The following is a 17,215-nucleotide window of genomic DNA, read 5'->3' on the forward strand; positions in this document are numbered from 1 at the left end:
GTAGCAGCGATGTTCTTAACAGCTAAAGTGTTGGAACAAGAGAAATGTCCAAATGACAAATAAATAAAACATGATATATCCACACAGTGGAATATTATTTGACAATATATTTGTCAATAAAAGGGCATGACAAATTATTTGACAATAAAAGGGCATGAAGTACTGATACATGCTACAACATGGGTGATCCTTTATATTATAAACATTATATTAAGTGAAAGAAGTCTGACACAAAAGGTCACATATTGTGACCTTCATATGTTCCATTTATAGGAAATGTCCATAACAGGCAAATCCATAGAGAAAGAAAGTATATTCGTGGTTGCCAGGGGCTAAAAAGGATGAAGAATGACTGCTAATGGTGGAGTGGGAGGGAGAGAAGGGGTCGGACTTTGGGGGATGATAAAATGTTCTAAAATTAGACTATGGTGATGGTTGCACAACTCCATAAATATACTAAAAACCACTAAATTACATTTTAAATGGTAAACTTCATGGTATGTCAGTTATATCTCAATCAAGATCTTAAAATTAAAAAAAAAAAAGAAACTGTTAATAGAAGTCTCTTTGGGTAATCTGAAATTCTCTACCATTCATCCTTTTCAGCAGTTTGTATATCTGCTTTCTTTTAGCAGGTGACTTCAAATTCTACTTAGTTACCAGTCATCCCCAATTTTCCTAATATGGGAAAAATGTGAAACCACCACAAACAAGTACCAGCATTTAAGAGAAACTCAGTTTAACTGTTCAGTGGCAAGTTGTGTTTTCTTCCCACTGAGAAGCAAATTAGTGGTAAAAGTTAATTTAAATTGTGTCTTTAGATACGATGAAGAGAAAAACCCAATTCTAACCACAAAAATTTCAAACTGGAATTAAAGTGTCTTAATTGAAAATATTTTATGGCACACTGCATGAACATTATTTGTCCATGAGTTGAGAAAAATCTTTTCAATCTCTGTGTTTGCTTCTGTTCTGCTACCATGGAATGCATTCCTAAACATTTTACAATTACTTAAAATGTCTGGACAAGTGGGTACATAGATATGCAGTTTTAAAATATGTTCTATTTCTTTATATGAGATCTATAATAAATCCATAGTCCTCTCCAATCAAAATGACTCATACTACTGAATATGATCCATGGAATTACAACACAATTAAGCATAAGTCCTGGTTTGGGTCACAGCCATTAAAATGTTAGGCCATGACAATGTTCTGTTCTGTTTTTCACTTAAAGTGGGCATTTTTCCATGTCGTTCAAAACTATGGTTACAGCATTTATGTTTAATATCTTGGATATATGTATTCTATCATCTTATTCATGCTTTGAGGCATCTTTGCCCTCTGTATTTTGCTAGATGAGCTATTATTTGTATTTATCACGTCCAGCATTTTAGATTAAGAAATTCCTACGTGGTCTACCTGATTCAACTCATTAAGTCTTTAAATCTGTATTAATAGTACAAAAATAGCACAGAGGTGGTTTTCATGTGCAAAAGAATCCTTCTATGCATGCGGTTGCAGCAGCTGCTTTCCATCTCGGTGGGAACTTGAGGAGCTGTTTATGAATGTGCTGTGTTGTCTTCTGCTTTGTGTAACTGTTATCAGAAATTCTAATTTCCTTTGCCATTAAAGAAATATTACAAAAAAAAAGAAATATTACAATTTAACAATGTTTGTTGGCTCCTTCCTCCTCAACATCATGCTGTGTGCCATCAGTCATGGAGGTTTCATAAATGCCCACCTTGAGATGCTATGACATATGTAAGAATATGAAATAATGAAGTCCTGCTTTCACTGTGCACTTGAGTGAAACAACACTTCAAGAAAAAGAAATAAGCCAAGGGTATAGTAATTTGCTCAGCATAGTTTTTATTTTTTTATTTTTAAGCTACACTTGTAACCTGTTTGTATAAAAAAATAATTTTTGAGATATAATTGACATATAACATTAATTTCAGGTATAAACATAATGATTTGATATTTGTCTGTATTACAAGATGCTCACTACAAGTCTAATTAACATTCATCACCACACACAATCACAAAATGTTTTTCCTGTGATGAGAACTTTTAACATCTACTCTCTTAGCAGTTTCCAAATATTCAATACAGTATTATTTTAAAAATCATTTTTGAAGAGTCTAGAAATACATAAAGTTAAATGAAAAAGTTACTTAGCTCTACAACTGCACTCTTCAGGAATACCCACTGTAAACAGTTTGGCATTTTTTAGACCATTTCCTTGCTCTTGCCCATACAAAACTACAAAACTTCTGGCTCAGAAACTGTATCACAATTAAATTCAGAGAACTTCATGCTTTCAGGGTTTTTTTTTTTTAATTCAGTTGCAAAAAAAAATTCTTGCTCTTTGTAAAATTTTAAACAGCACAGATATATGTATATAAAGCACCAATGCCCTTATACTTTTAACAATCTGGTAATATCAATTCCAAATATTTTTCCTATGTGAGTGAGTGCAAGTTGCTCAGTCGTGTCCGACTCTTTTGTGATTCATCTCTGAGCAAATACTTACGCATATATTAGTAACTGTTAAACTAAATGAGAAGGACAAATAAAATGCAAGCAGTATAAAACACCTTCCTGTCCCAGTTCAAATCTCTGTTGGTGGGTGATTCTACTCCTTGGATAAAAATTAGGGCAGATGCCATGACTTTACTGGTCACAACTACATAATAAAAATCGTCTAGTCATTTCTAGTTACAAAACAATCCACTGGGAATACATCAGTACAGTTCCTTTATTGTGAATAATGCCTCCCACCACACAATCTCTTGCACTCTGCTCACCCCCCAACTTCTGTCTCTGTCCTTACAGCTCCCATCTCTTTCGCTGAGGTGTCTTTGTCCTGTCTGGAAGGCCTGTGGCTCAGTGCCCAGACCAACTCCCTCCTGACATAATATGGACCCACATCTGGTTCACAGAAACACATAACTCTTTAATGCAACAACTCCTAGAAATTTACCTACAAGTATATTCATGTATGTGCCGGCAGATATTCATTCAAGGATATTCAAGTAGCAAAAGACAAGGAAAGGCTCATCAAAAGAAAACTGATTAAATATATCACAGGATCATATAGAACCACCTGAAATTGCCCATATTTCATACTTTCTGCCTCTAGAAACTGCAGTTTCAGGTGGTTCAACCTAATAGTTCCACCTGTACAATGCAGTTATATGTACTGATAGTCAAATATATGAATTTATGTATTTGTATGTGCTATATCGTATCTCCCCCAAATTCACATGTTGAAGTCCTAATGGCCAATACTTCAGAATGTGACTGTATTTGAAAACAGGACCTTGAAAGAGGTAGTTAAGTTAAAATGGGGTCGTTAGGATAGACCCTCACCCAAGATGACTGGTGTCCTCACAAGACAAGGAAATTAGAACACAGACCACAAAGACATAGAGTTGACCACGTGAGGACACAGTGGGAAAGCAACCACCTCCAAGCCAAGAAGAGGCTTCAGAAAAAGGTAAACCTGCTGATACCTTGATTCTGGACTTTGAGCCTCAGGAACTTTAAGAAAATTAATTTTTCTTATTTAAGCCCTTCAGCCTAGGTATTTTGTTGTGGCAGCCCTAGCAAATTAATTAATTAATGTATGTATGTATTTACAAATAAACTTGTATATATGTATCCTTAGGGATGGAGAGAAGAACATGTAAATGATGCACAGCTAGTCAATGATGCACAGAATTTCTCTGGAAGGACTGCACAAGGGAAATGGGAGATAGGATACATGGGACATTTCATATGCAATTTTAATTTTTGCCACATGTATGCATTATGAACTAATTTTTATCTTTCTAATAAATGCATTTAAGACTATAATATCTCCTCAAGGTACAACTTTGTCCATAGCCTGTAAATTTTGATATGTGGTGTTTTCAAGTTACTAATTCCTAAATAGTTTATACAGTTTCAGTTAAATTTTAAATAATTTTTTAAAATGCTATCCAAATAAGGTGTTAGTCGCTCAGTCAGGTCTGACTCTTTGCTATACTGAAAAACAAAAAGACAAAAAAATTACCTCTAACCACATCCCTTTTTCCAAGGAAGAAAATTAAAGTCCCCAGTACAACTTATTCATTCTACCCTCTACCAACTGGTAATCAATTTGACATCAATTTTCTTGATCTTTCTACAGGTGTACATTTACATATATATCTTATCATACGCACATAATTTTTTTATAAAAATTTAATCATGTTCTATGTCACTCTGAAATATGCTTTAATTTAGAAATACACTATGGACATCTTTTTAACTTACTCTTTTTAATACCTGCATAGCATTGTGTAGCATGGATGAGCTATCATTTATTTAGCTGTTACCCATTGATTAATACTCTTTATCCTTCTTCCTTTTTTATTTCTGGATTTTGTTTCACTTGGTTTGCTATTAAAAACAATGCTGACCAAAAAAAGGCTACAATCAACATCTTTTAAGTTTTTAAATTCAAAGCAACAAAAAAATATTATTATTGCTTAACCTGCATCTCCTTGAGGACTAGTGAGGCTGAATATCATTTCACATGTTATGAATCATTTATATTTATTTTTCCAGAATTTGCTTGTTTTTATTATCTGGAATTTTCCTTCCTTATAATTTCAACTTTTATACCCTCTTCAAACTGAGTTAAAGTAAAAAGCTTTCCAAGGAGTTATATTTCTTCTTTTTTGGTTCTCCTTTTGTTAAGAGTGTGTGTGTGTGTGTGTGTGTGTGTGTGTGTGTGTATGTCTGTCTGTTTCCTTGCATTATGACTGGCAATAACTAATTTTTAATTTTCAGAATTTGAGATTTCCTGTGTAGCCCTGTTACATGACATATTTTTGTTATGTGTTAGATGAGTATTTGAGAAAAGTATGTATTTTTAGCTCCTTAGGTATATAAAGTTTTATCAATTATTTTTCAATTAAATGTTCGTTGTGTGGAATTAAACTTTGTCTGATAACAAATTATTATGCATTTTCTTCCATTCAACATTTGCCTGGAGTGTGTATGTGTTTATATTATTTTAATTTTTCTGCATTATTTTGTTCCTGTTTGTCTGAAATAACACAAATCTGAAGATTTGTTTCTATATAATTCAAGAGCCTTTAAAAAGAGAGAATATATTGCATTGCTACAATATTTTGCTTTTTTCTCTTCCCTCCTCCACTATCTTTTTACTTTTCCTTGGCTGATTTTTTGTTTTTCTTCATTTTCCTCAATATCGTCTTTCCTTTTATATCTATTCTATTCATAAATACCCTTAACAATTTTAAGAAACATACTGTATGGACACTTGTTATACATTTTCTCCTGTTCGTTTCATGAACTTCCTCGATTTTCACTGAAGTATGTTCCCCTCCCCAGCCCAGTCATTGCACTTCAGTAGTAGGCCTTGGCAGGTCTTGGCAAATCTTTTTTTTTCTGACTCGAATGGTCTCCAACTGATCCAATCAAAGCAAAGCTCAGGACTTTCCTTTGATGAAGCAGGTAGTTATACTCTCACTCCTTCCACTATAAAGAAAAAGGATGTGATTCCAAATACTGCACTTGCAGACATCTTCCAAAAGAGGGAAGCCAGTCTGAGGATGAAATTTACACACAAAGAAAAGCAAAGCTTAGAGAATAAAGCCAACAGCAGAGGAATCACATATCGATAACTTAAGATATACTAGTACTGAATTTAAATATATTTTCTTCATATTAAAGAACAGTATCTATAGTCTCTTCTATCAATACAGAAGTTGTGACATTAATTCTTACCCACCAAATGTCCACCATCTTCCCTCTGAGAAAGACTTAACTGAAATTGTGCAGAACTTTAGCTTAAGGTGTTAGTTCTGCTTCTAGATATGTATTTCATGTCTAACAACTTAAAATTTTCTTCTTTGTTCTTCTGTACCATATTTCAGAAGAATTCCTTAGGTCTCATCTTCCAGTTCATTAATTCATTCAATCTATTACAACCATGCTGCTGTTCAATGTGCTATTAAATTTTTTTATCACAGAAAATATGTTTTCAACTTCCAAAACCTTTCTTGTTCTTATTTCTCTTTTATAGCGCCCCACTGCTATTTTATGGAAACTATATTCCCTAAAATCTTTGAGGATGTTTTAAAACAACAAATATTATCTATTATGTTCAATTTGTTTCCCCCAAAATCAATTCCTCTGTTTGTTCAGTTTGGTGTCCCTCTTTCACCCTCTTGATTTTCCTTAAATATTTAGTGAGTCTCAGTTAACTGAACTGATTGCTAAAGTTGGTTTCCCCAGAAAAGTGGTTCTCAGCTCTGGATGCACTGTAGAAATCACCTTTAAATTAAAAAAATGACCTAGGTGATTTTAATGGTCATCCACCTCTTAGAACCACTGCTTTAATACGTGTGAATATCACTCTTCTCTGCATCATGAACATGTATGCTGATAATCAGAGTTCTGCCTGTCAAGAGTGTCATACAGAGATGGAGGGGAGCAGCTAGGTGGGTAACTTGTGAAGAGAGGAGCACCACATTTCACAGTGGCAATTAGAAGTTCTCTGAGATATAATCCTGATTCTCTCTCTGGCCCTCAAGCCCAATGGGGATACACCTAATTTATATAAATAAGTTCTAGTAGGTTAGTCCAGAAGTAAACATTGTTATTAGCTATTCTAATTAGTCCTAATACAGTTACAAAATCTAGTAATTACCTTTTGACCGCTATTATCATCTGAATATATGCATCCCCCCACCCCAACTCATATGTTGACCTCCTAATCCCTAAGGTGATGTCATTAAGAGGTGCAACCTTTAGAAGAATGAGACTGGTGCCCTTATGAAAGAAGGCCCAGAGAACTCGCTTGCCCCTTCCACCTTGTGAGGCTGCAGCAAGAAGGCAGTCTGAACCCGGAAAAAGGCCTTCACCAGAATCCAACCATGTTGGCACCCTGATCTGGACTCCCAGCCTCCAACACTGTGAGAAATGTTTCTGTTGTTTGTAAGTCATCCAGTCTACGGTATGTTGTTAAAACAACCAACATGGGCTAAGACAACCAACCTCAACTTTTCTGTCTCTGCGCTTTGGAGTTTTCCAGAATTGTATTGGGAAACTCACTTTTCTAGCTTTTCCCCCTTCAAGTCTATACTGGTTTGCAGACTTCTCAATGCTGTATGCTTTTATCATGAAACTGCTCCTATGTGCTTTTCATTTTTCATAAAGTCCTCAATGTTTCTGATCCTTAGATGACACCGTTCCCAGCTTTTCAACACTAATAAGGATGTGTTCTTTTTCTCCCATTTTTCTTATTCTTGGTGCTACTTAACTAGATTTTTTTTCATTATACAATAAAACATCCTTATATTAGACTACTCAAATCATTCTGAAGAATTTAAGTTGTAAAAGTAGTAGTCATCCCCACCAATTGTCCTTCTCAAATTTCTTGTTAACACTACTCTAGTTACAGTAATGCTACTATATTTCCCTTCATAGTCTCTATGAAAGTGAATACTACTAAGTCGAGTCCGAACTCAAAGAGAGGGGAATAAATCTCCATCTCTTGGAGAAGACATATCTAAATACACGTTTTTCAGAATTCTTCTATGAAGGAGATTTCTCTCCTCTCTCTCAATTGTTTATTCAATCATTTACTTGTATCATTATGAACTCAGGATATTTATTTTATTCTTTGGGTCAAAATTTAATGCTATAGCTATTTTGTTGGTCAAACTGTTCAAACTTTGGCCATTGGGCACTCCAGTGTTCTTTTTCCATGCCCTTCCCCTTCCTCCTTTCCTGCTTTGTAGTACTTCCCTATTTTTTGTCACTGTATGATGCTCCAGACTCATCTTGTGACATACATCCTATTATTTTTCTGGAGAGCCCTGATTAATATAGTGGATAATCAAGGAGTAAGCTGATAAAGGAATGAGTGACAGGGATAAAGTACAGGAACTTTTTAAAGCCCCTCAAATGCTTCTGAGACACAGCCACTGTAGTCAGTAACACAGATGCTCTCAAGGCCCTGATACTTTTCACCTCATGTTAATGAATGAATGGTAGAGGGTAATGAGACTACCCTTTGATATCAGACCAAGGATCATATCTCAAAGTTGACATTCACTAGCTATTTGGTTTTTAAAATAAGTATTCAAGGGACTTCCTTGGTCCAGTGGTTAAGACTTCGTCCTTCCACTGCAGGGGGCACAGGTTGGATCCCTGGTGGGGTAACAAAGATCCCATGTGCTTTGTAGTGCAGCCAAAAAAAAAAAGAGAGAGAAAAATTTAAGACGTCCCTGGTGGCCCAGTGGGTAAGACTCCATGATCCCAATGCAGGGGGCCACGGTTCGATCCCTGGTCAGGGAACTGGATCCCACAAGCCACAACTAAGAGTTGGTATGCTGCAACTAAAGATACCACATGCCACAACTATGATCCAGCGAAGCCAAAGAAATAAAAATTTAAATATGTAAAAATTAGTATTCATTGAAGTCTTAGCACCCTCAATTTAAAACTGGCAGATTATCACAAATCCCTCAAAGAACTGTTGAGTTTACATGATAACACATGGAATGGATCAAGCAAAGTAATCTGGTACAGAGCAAGAGATCAAGACACCTTAATTGCCTTTCTTCCATTTTCCCCCTAATTCACTGGGAAGATAAAGGTCATCTGGTTCAAGTTCCTTAACTAGATCCTACATTTATCATAACAGACCTCAATCTACACATCTGTCCGTTCAGCTTACCAGAGCATCCTAAAGCTAACTCCATCATCTGTGGAGAGAGATTCTATACTTCTTTCCTCTTTAGTAGTATCACTTCAGTTCAGTTCAGTTCAGTTCAGTCGCTCAGTTGTGTCCGACTCTTTGCGACCCCATGAATTGCAGCACGCCAAGCCTCCCTGTCCATCACCAACTCCCGGAGTTCACTCAAACTCATATCCTTCAAGTTGGTGATGCCATCCAGCCATCTCATCCTCTGTCGTCCCCTTCTCCTCCTGCCCCCAGTCCCTCCCAGCATCAGAGTCTTTTCTAATGAGTCAACTCTTAGCATGAGGTGGCCAAAGTACTGGAGTTTCAGCTTTAGCATCAGTACTTCCAAAGAACACCCAGGACTGATCTCCTTTAGAATGTACTGGTTGGATCTCCTTGCAGTCCAAGGGACTCTCAAGAGTCTTCTCCAACACCACAGTTCAAAAGCATCAATTCTTCAGTGCTTAGCTTTCTTCACAGTCCAACTCTCACATCCATATATGACCACTGGAAAAACTATAGCCTTGACTACACGGACCTTTGTTGGCAAAGTAATGTCTCTGCTTTTGAATATGCTATCTAGGTTGGTCATAACTTTCCTTCCAAGGAGTAAGTGTCTTCTAATTTCATGGCTGCAGTCACCATCTGCAGTGATTTTGGAGCCCCAAAAATCAAGTCTGACACTGTTTCCACTGTTTCCCTAACTATTTGCCATGAAGTGATGGGACCAGATGCCATGATCTTCGTTTTCTGAATGTTGAGCTTTAAGCCAACTTTTTCACTCTCCTCTTCCATCAAGAGGCTTTTTAGTTCCTCTTCACTTTCTGCCATAAGGGTGGTGTCATCTGCATATCTGAGGTTACTGATATTTCTCCTGGCAATCTTGATTCCAGCTTGTGCTTCTTCCAGTCCAGCGTTTCTCATGATGTACTCTGCACAGAAGTTCAATAAGCAGGGTGACAATATACAGCCTTGACGAACTCCTTTTCCTATTTGGAACCAATCTGTTGTTCCATGTCCAGTTCTAACTGTTGCTTCCTGACCTGCCTACAGGTTTCTCAAGAGACAGGTCAGGTGGTCTGGTATTCCCATCTCTTGAAGAATTTTCCACAGTCTATTGTGATCCACACAGTCAAAGGCTTTGGCATAGTCAATAAAGCAGAAATAGATGTTTTTCTGGAACTCTCTTGCTTTTTCCATGATCCAGCAGATGTTGCCAATTTGATCTCTGGTTCCTCTGCCTTTTCTAAAACCAGCTTGAACATCTGGAAGTTCACAGTTCATGTATTGTTGAAGCCTGGCTTGGAGAATTTTGAGCATTACTTTACTAGCGTGTGAGATAAGTGCAACTGTGTGGTAGCTTGAGCATTCTTTGGCATTGCCTTTCTTTGGGATTGGAATGAAAACTGACCTTTTTCCAGTCCTGTGGCCATTGCTGAGTTTTCCAAATTTGCTGGCATATTGAGTGCATCACTTTCACGGCATCATCTTCCAGGATTTGAAATAGTTCAATTTTAGTACTATATTCCCTCCTTAACCATTTCTCTCTTGCTTCTTCATATTAAACAAGCATTTACTGCTTTTTCTATTTATCATTCTGTTTCTCTCCTCCTATTTCTATGAAACTACTCAGCTTTCTTTCACTGGCCAATCTCTTCTAAACTCCATGGTGGTATGCCTTCTGACTGCTCCTGCCCATCAAAACTACTTTCTTAGAGGTCAGGGACTATTTTTCAACAAGCCAGAGGCCTTCTCCTCTCTGCAGGATATGAGGTTGTTGACCTCTCCTTTTGCTTGAAATTCTCTCTCCCACACTGTTTTCCTCTCTCCAATTATGCATCATCTTTCTCTAACATGAATCCTGTCTTTCTCTCATTTTGACTTCCAAGGATGAATGTTTTTTCCTATTTGCTTTTTCCCTACAAAGTTTCAATTTCTTTCTGTATAAAAGCTGCTATGTTTTTATAGTACAGCTAACATTTCAATTCTGATCTTCTTATTCCAAATCTTTGGTTAGGCAAAACACTCTTCAGAACAATTTATTTCGAAGCAATAAACCAGAGTCTGTTTGCAACATGTCAAAATGGCCTTGCCTCTTAAGAGAACTACTTCCAATCTCCATTTTATCAACACCACCAAAATTTTAACCTGCTTTAAAGCCCAAAATGACCTTCAGATCTTCTCACTGAATCCTATCAATTTGTTTACAATGTTCATCTCCTAATGTTTGTTACCGCCGTAGAGTAGTCTCCGTTTTACACAGGTCTGGGACTTAACGGTCTTTTGCTCCCAGTCTTTCCCTATCCTTCAGTGGTTTTATACTCCAATGTCTCTGTTGCACTGCAACCCATCATGTGCCTGCCTCTCCTGCTCCAGAGTCGACAGTACCATTTCCCCATATCTACTGCATCAAATCCAAACTCTTGGGTCCTGCCTTTCCTGACCCTACTTCACACTGCCGTCTTTTCTGGCCAGGCTTGCTCATCCACATCTCCTAGTATAACACACAGAGGAGCAGGGTTATACATTTGATCACGTCATCAACTCTTCCCTCCTCCCCACTTCACATAGGTTCTTCCCTGTGCTCCTTACCAGTTAGTTTACTTTTTGCTAAGTTTATACTATTTTCCCACTGGCATAACCTCTCCGTTTTACTCTGCTTATCCAAACCGGATTAACTCTTTAAAGCCCAGTGAAATCTGTCTTCTTCTATAAAACCTTCCCTAATATTTCCAGCTAACATTTCACCTTCTACCTTTATTCTGGACTCTATCACTCCCACTTCTTAGCAATCTTGTTACAAAAATATATCTTATCTTTCATATATTATTAATCTCTCCTTCTTTACTAGTGGTTTAACATTAAATACATTCATTCTTTCCCATTTAAAAGTTTTTAAAATTCTTTTTTATCTTTCTGACCTTGCCACAGATTCTAGGTATTCCTATTCTTTTCTCCCTCCTCACCATCAGGCTCCTTGAACAAGCAGTTTATACTCAGGGTCCCTTCTTCCTCACTTGCTATTTGCTCTTCAACTCCCTGTTATCTGGCTTTTATTCCAAAAACTGTTTACATCAAGCTCACACATCAAGACCTCCACATGGCCAAATCCTATGAACTCTGTAGGAAATGTCTTCTTTGGGGCCTTCTGGCAATACCACCTCGCTTGTCCTTTGGAGGGCTTCTCTGTCTCGCTACTGAGATCTGATATGACTATTAAAAGTGGGTTCACCCCTGGGATGGGCATGGGGCTGACCAACAGGAGTGCAAGGAGGGCAACTGGCTGAGGCTGAGTTAGCCCCATAGGCCCATGTGATCCTAGAAGCTGCTTCCTCTGGTCTTCCCAAGGCTTCATTATTTGACTTTCCTTCCACTTCTGTGTGCTTACCCAGTATCTATCCATAAATCCCCCTTTTCCACTTAAGTTAGCCAAAAGCAATTTCTGTTGCTCACAACCAAACAGAAATTTATACTGCAACTGAAGTAGAGGTAGAAGTGGTACCTCTCATGGTTACAGGCTTCCCTGGTGGCTCATAGGTTAAAAGCGTCTGCCTGCAATGCAGGAGATGGGTTCGATCTCTGGGTCGGGAAGATCCCCTGGAGAATGAAATGGCAACCCACTCCAGTATTCTTGCCTGGAGAATCCCACGGACGGAGGAGCCTGGTGGGCTACAGTCCATGGGGTCGCAAAGAGTCAGACATGACTGAGCGACTTCACTTTCACTTTCTCATGGTTACACTACCAATTTCTTCTCCCTGTCCCCTTCACTATGGATATCTGCTGCTCAAGAAATTATAGTAGCTAAAGGGAGAATGTTTTTGCCAAGGGACCCAATAATGGCTTCATTAATTTGGAGGGAAGACTGTCTGAGGCTCCTCGTGCAGCCAGCTAATAGACAAAAGGGAAGTCACAAGGAGCACAGGTGGGAACTGACTGACCCTGGAGGTACCGCTTTTCACTAACACTGGCAGCGAAGTCACCAGGCTACTGCCACATCACACAGACAAGGTCTGTGAGGGCTCAGATCTCTCAGGAAGAAGAGTTTGCAAACCACACGTGTCTGACTCAAAGTCCATGCCCTTTAACATACCACTTTTCCACCACAACAATCTACTTGCAGCTCCTTAATCAAGAAAAGCCCTCTCTCATTTCCATGCCTTCGTACCTGTCACTCCACAAAGTGTTAAGAGGAAATACACTCTATATTTTTATTGGGTATTCCCAGTAGATTATAAACTTCTAAATGGTAGAAACCAAAGCTTCCACATTTGTATCCTTAACAATTAGTACTCAGTATGGGGGTGATAAATGTCGATTGAAAGAATATCTGGTCTTTCTCTTAATTTTCCATGGTATTCATCACTGCAACATCAATTTTGAGTACATATTTTAAATTAGCTAATGAATACTGTGTTCAGTCCCTTATTTGATATGATGTTCCCCAATCCTCCCAATAAGTCTAAAAACGTCTTAAGAGCTGAGTCCAGACCATTTACTACTTTTATATTCTCTTTAATACCTAAGAGTATTGGGCACATGGTAAACACTCAATAAATACTTCATGAACTGAATTAAAAACCCAGTATTAGCACATTAATAAGAACAACTTATCATTCCCTACTGATCTAATTAAAAGATCTGGCCTTCTAAAGTAGTGCAATTGTACCCATATGGAAAACTTAATGAGAAAAAGAAAAATTATCTAATTGGACAGTTAACAGCTTTTCTTTTAGCATTACACAAATATTTTATGGATAACAAGAGTCAACTTCCAGAGTGCAAAGACTCAAAGTATATATCTCCACGCATATTGGAAGGAAGATTATATGTTTAAGGGATCCATCATAACCACAATTACTTAAATTCCATTAATCCTTAACAAATCCATAATAGTAGTATAGGACATAAAGAATATTTAATGGTGAAATCAATTAATGCCAAATCAACCTATGCTAAAGATGCATATGGCTATCTTCACATAATATATAACACAACAGTCATTTACTCATTTAACAAACATTTTTTGAGTGCCTACTAATAATTAGTGCTACTTTAGGTCCCAAAAGTACAAAGATGAGAGAACACAGTTCCTATGTTGGTGGGGTTCTATCTCTACCATGTTGCAATGGTATGCAAGAATACAGTGTGAATTATACCTTCTGGAGCCCTCAATGTGGATGCTGCAGGGGTAGCAGGCTCATAGAGAAGGTGGATAAACACATACTCAGGGGCAATGTGGTTGGTGTTAACAGAGAAATAAGTACAAGCTGTTATTGGGACCACAGAAGAGAAAAAATCAACTTACTGAAGAAGTCAGGAAAAGACATGGAAGAAACTGACATACATGAATTCTGATGTGAATTAAGGTGTGAGGAAGGTACCAACACAGAAACATTCAGAATGGAATCAAACCGGAAACTACGGCTGCAAGCTGCATTGGGGAGGTTTCAAAGCAAATCAATCTGACTCAAAGCAAACTGCTGTAGAAGAGCAAACAATAAAACACTCCTTGTCATCAAGTTTAAGAATAATGAAACACAAACACAAAAGAAGTTTAACTACCAGATGATATAAGCATAAAGGGAGTCTCTTAATCAATATGTGGCTGAAGAGTTCAAAGGGAGCCAATCACTAAAGAATTAGAGAGGGCTGTCCAGGAAAACCTTCATTAAAGTAGAGTCAGAACTACGGTCACTGGAGAGGGAGCTCAGGGGGGCATCCCTATGCTGAGAAAGACCAACATCACTAACAAAAGCCAGGATCTGAACTGCTGATGTGTGGGACCACGAGGAGGCTCATGTTGGGAAGCAGTGGGGGGAAAGCTGGACAAGTGAGTGCAGGCCTGATTTAGAAGAGCCTACAACACAAGTTTATTAGATTGGACACTTTTTAGACACATAGTAGTTCTCAACCCTTAATGCTAAATGGAAACACCTGGGGCCCTTTAAAGACTACACCTATGGCTGAGGTTCACCCCATGTCAAAAGTAAGAGAATCTCTGACACAAGCAGCCTGGGTATTAAAATGTAAAAGCACATAAAATGATTCTACTATACAGTCCAGACTGAGAACCACTGGGTCAGAGGGTAGAAAGGTAAGGCATGACAGATATGGTTAAGACCCAAGTTGGAAGCTTCCCTGGTGGTCCAGGGGTTAAGAATCCACCTGCCAGTGCAGGGAACATAGGTTTGATCTCTGGTCTGGGAAGACCCCACACGCCTCGGAGGAACTAAGCCAATGCACCACAGCTATGGAAGTTCACGCACCCCAGAGCCCACGCTCTGCAACAAGAGAAGCCACCACAATGAGAAGCCCAGGCACCCCAGCAAAGAGTAGCCCCCCACTAGCCACAACTAGAGTAAGTCTGTGCACAATGAAGACCTACCACAGCTAAAAAATAAAATAAATAAATAAATCTTAAAAAAAAAAAAAAAAGACCCAAGTTTGATTCAGTCCCTGTTTATAAGCTACAGTTTCGAGCTGACTGCCTGTTGAAGCTTATCTAATGAGTTAAACGTTCTGTTTTCTTAGAGCTTCTTTTCTCTTGTTGACAATGCTAAACTCTGAAAAAAGCCCATCAATTTCTCTTACCTGACTGTTTCACTGACTGCACCATCGGCAACTTTAGAATTTTATTTCCACGTTGTCCCACAGACAACTAACTTAGAAAGTAATTATTCCAGGGACTTCCCTGGCGGTCCAGTGGTTGACTCCACACATCCAATGCAAGGGGCATGAGTCTGACCCCTGGTTGGGGTTGGGGAACTAGGATCCCACATACTACACGGAACATTAAAAAAAAAAAAAAAGAAGAATTTTAAGTAATTATTTCAATCCTATGCTGCCCTTAAATCGCTACAATGGGGTGCTTTTATACTAAGGAATGTTCTGGGCTGCAGGCTTGTCTGGACTTTATAAAACGTTTAAATATATAGAGAATGTAATACCTGTGTATAAAAAAACTCATACTGCTTAGATTAGAGCAAAATATGAGAGTAAGTTCTTTACACTGTTCCTGAGACCAGGTACTTTTCCTGGTTTCAGAAGTGCAATGATTACAAGGTATTTTGCTTATTTTGTAACAAATACTTTTAAAGTACTTCATTAAAAAAGGAGAAACAATAAATGTATCCCATATAGCTACTCTGTACTATATTAAATATGTGTGCTGTGTAGGAGGAAAAAGTCAAGGTGATTACAGTGTGTGCCAGCCTGTTGATCCTTCAAAAAGCAGGTTTGCTTTTTCGCTTGCTTGGTTTTTTTAAGAAAAAGCAAAGGTACAAATATGCTTCAGAATCCATGTTACTCACAGAAATGTTTATTCAAGAAATCTGTACTTTGTTAATAAGTAAGCAACTGTCCTTTTTTATGCAAACTTAAGTTAACCACAATTGTCTAGTGTGGTGTTAGGTCAATATATCTACTATTGGCAGTAAAAATTGCATGAGAACGGAAGTTTAAAGTCTATAGCTGGGATCATACATATAGGTTTATGTTTAGGTTTATAGTTAATAAATCCGAAGGATCATACTCCACTGTAACAGGGAGGCGGGGGGGTGGGGGGAAGGGGGCCGTGAGTTTGGGAGAACCGCTCCAATTCAGAACGGAAAAGAAAGGCTTCTAAAAAGACCTGCAAGCCTAACTCTACTACATAGAAGTGAGAGTTAAAAAGCAAGTCACATGAGTCTGACCACTGGGTCCGAAGGAAATTCGGAAGGCAAGGAAAGAAGAGGGAATGAAGGAGACAGAAAAAGGTGAAGGAGGCGGGCAAAGGCCATCCAGTGTGAACCTGGATGCCCAGTTCTTTATGCACCCGGGGCAGCGTGGACCCCTTCTCGCCCCGCGCGCATCTGGGGGCCGGGGCGCAGCGCGAGCCCCCCACGGGCCTGGCACCAGAGGGCGAGGCAGAAGAGGGGTGCGCGCGCCTTCCGTGCTCGCGGCCCCCAGGTTCCGCAAGCAGGGGTCCCCAGGAAGAAGACACTCTGCGTAGCCCTAGCCTCCGGGACCTGGGAAGGGGTGGGTGGAGCAGAGCCCGGAGCCGCCCCCCGGAGCCGCCCCCGCAGCCCCGGCCCCCGCCCCGCGCCCCGGCTGTCAGCGGCCCCCTCCCTCAGTCACTCACCCGCGGGCTGCGTGGTCTCGGCCGCGGCGGCGGCGGCAGCGGCGACCCCAGCCTGGGTCATGATCCCAAGCGGGTTCCGCAGGGGTGTCCGACCGCCCGGGCCAATCTCTCCGTCCGCGGCCGCCGCCTGCTTCTCTGGGGCTGGGGGAGCGCGGGCCCAGGCCCTCCTCTCCCCCCGCCCCCGCCGCCTCTTCTAGCGGCCACCGCCGCCACTGCGAGCCCGAGCCCTCAAGGCCGGAGACCCGGCGGCAGCGCGGCCTCAACTTTCCCAGCCCCCCTCCCCCCGCCCCTCCCCGGCCCTCCCCGCCCCTCCCCGCGGCCGCCGCTTGGCTAGCGAACAGCCTAC

At 39.6% G+C, this 17,215-nt stretch overlaps 1 protein-coding gene across 4 annotated transcripts in view; it reads right to left on the bottom strand.

Moving 5' to 3' along the window:
* Positions 1–17,192, bottom strand: part of USF3 (upstream transcription factor family member 3) — a 74,508-nt gene extending 57,316 nt beyond the window's left edge. For 3 of the 4 annotated variants that reach the window (XM_061427058.1, XM_061427047.1, XM_061427053.1), the window contains exon 1: positions 16,870–17,172. The gene's annotated coding sequence lies outside the window, so the exon portion shown is untranslated. Of the gene's footprint in view, positions 1–16,869 lie in introns of all 4 variants that reach the window. The other variant, XM_061427060.1, reaches the window with a different exon arrangement.
* Positions 17,193–17,215: the final 23 nt, after the last annotated feature.

This window comes from Bos javanicus, chromosome 1, assembly GCF_032452875.1.
Source record: "Bos javanicus breed banteng chromosome 1, ARS-OSU_banteng_1.0, whole genome shotgun sequence".
NCBI lineage: Eukaryota > Metazoa > Chordata > Mammalia > Artiodactyla > Bovidae > Bos > Bos javanicus.